This window comes from Cricetulus griseus, chromosome X, assembly GCF_003668045.3.
Source record: "Cricetulus griseus strain 17A/GY chromosome X, alternate assembly CriGri-PICRH-1.0, whole genome shotgun sequence".
Taxonomy (NCBI): domain Eukaryota; kingdom Metazoa; phylum Chordata; class Mammalia; order Rodentia; family Cricetidae; genus Cricetulus; species Cricetulus griseus.
In genome coordinates, this window is record NC_048604.1 from 34,505,844 (window position 1) to 34,508,127 (window position 2,284).

At 41.7% G+C, this 2,284-nt stretch overlaps 1 pseudogene; it reads left to right on the forward strand.

The window, feature by feature from the left end:
- The first annotated feature begins 1,032 nt into the window (after positions 1-1,032).
- Positions 1,033-2,019, forward strand: LOC100759637 (annotated as a pseudogene).
- The last annotated feature ends 265 nt before the right edge of the window (positions 2,020-2,284 follow it).

Here is a 2,284-nt window from a genome sequence, read left to right on the forward strand (position 1 = left end):
GCAGGCATCCATGCTGGGCACAATAAAGACATAAGTTTTAAGCAATTATACTTCAATAAAAGTCAAAAATTAGGCAACCTCAGTGGTGATTTTCCCTTTGATATTTATCAGTTGTCCTGGCAGTCCTCTCATAATACGAAACGAAGTGGGTAAGATTCTGAAAGTGGAACAACTCCATTCTATCACAAAATAGTTCATATGCTTGGCCCCTGCTCCCTGCCAAGTATTTGGACACTTTCAGCCAAACCCCTCTAAGTGACAATCGTCCTAATATTCATTCAAGTTTTCATCAATGTGTATTGATTGCCTTGTATGAGCAAGACAGAGTTGAGGTAATAAATCACAGGTGGTTTGTAAGTATATGGATTTTGGAGCAACAACAAAAACAAAAAAGTCCTATGAAGTCCCAACTTTTGCTATTTGCTTGCTAAGAAATTTGCTCTAATTATTGGGATATGTTTTATAATCTATAAAATTGGTGAATAAAAATAGCCACCTCATTTTATTTCTGTAAGGATTGATACAGGAAATGTATGCGAGTTTTCATACCAAAGAGATATTCAATGGCTATCAACTTTATTTCCAGCTTATGACGGTATCTAGTTTCATGGCTAGCTGCACTTTATCAAAATTAGGGTACTTTTAAACCAAATTTACAAAGTATTTTTGAACCAATTTATTTATTTAACAGGCATTATGGGTTTATATTATGTGCCGCTCTAAAAAAGAACACTGAGGTCTAAGAGTAATACTAAATGTCTAGTACTATACAGAATATCTTTAAAATAAATGAAGAAAAGATAGAACACCATAAAAGTCAAAAGACACTACAATTCAGAAAAGAGAAATACTGAAGCATATGAAAATTACTGCTGTTATGGTAGCATATGCTGGTAGGATTTGCTGAAGGAGGCAGAGGAAGGAGGATCATGAGTTTGAGGCCACCCTGGGCTACACATTTTAAGCTATGTGTTTTCCCTGTTCCATAAAAAGCCACATATTTTCATGCAGTGCCAGACTCATTCCTGAGACATGATGGTGAATGTCAGAATGAACAGATTTGGCCATGTTGGGCACCTGGTTACCAGGACTTCCTTCAAGTGTGGTGGCAAAGTGAACATTGTTGTCATCAATGACTCCTTCATTGACCTCAACTACATGGTCTACATGTACCAGTATGACTCTACGCATGGCAAATTTGTTGGCACAGTCAAGGCTAAGAACGGGAAGCTTGTCAGCAATGGGAAGGCCATCACCATGTTTCAAGAGCGAGATCCTGCCAATATCCTGCCAAGTATGTTGTGGTATCTACTGGTGTCTGCATCACCATGGAGAAGACTGGGACCTACTTGAAGAGTGGAGCCTAAAGGGTCATCATCTCCACCTCTTCTGCTGATGTCCCCATGTTTGTTATGGGTGTGAACCAAGAAAAGTATGACAATTCACTCAAGATTGTCAACAATGCTTTCCACACCACTAATTGCTTACCCCCCGGCCAAGGTCATCCATGACAACTTTGGCATTGTGGAAGGACTCATGACCACAGTCCATGCCATTACTGCCATCCAGAAGACTGTGGATGGCTCCTCTGGGAAGCTGTGGTGTGATGGCTATGGGGTGGATAAAACATCATCCCTCAATCCACCAGTGCTGCCAAGGCTGTGGACAAAGTCATCCTAGAGCAGACCAGAAAGCTCTGGTGTAGCCATCCATGTTCCTATGCCCAATGTGTCCACTGTGAATCTGACATGCCACCTGGAAAAAGTTGTCAAGTATGATGACATCAAGAAGGTGGTGGAGCAGGTATCCAAGGGACAGCTAAAGGACATCCTAGGCTACTCTAATGACCAGGTTGTCACCTGTGACTTTAATAGTGACTCCCACTTTTCCATCTTTGATGCTGGAGCTGGCATTGCTCTCAATGACAACTTTGTAAAGCTCATTTCCTGGTATGACAATGAAAATGGATACAGCAGCAGGATGGTGGACTTCATGGCCTGCATGGCCTCCAAGGAGTAAGAAGCCCACTCTGTACCACCCATGCCAGCAAGGACAAAAGAGCAAGAGAGAGGCCATCAGTTGCTGAGCAGTCCCTGTCCCAACTCTGCCCCTGACACCGAGCATCTCATTTCCCTAACAGTTTTCATCCCGGACCCCCAGAATAAAAGGATGGGTTTAGGGAGCCCTACTCTCATGAGTATCATAAAGTTCAATCCACCACACCCAAAAAAGAAAATTACTTACCAAAGAATTAAGGCAGGACACATTTTGATAATAATAAGAT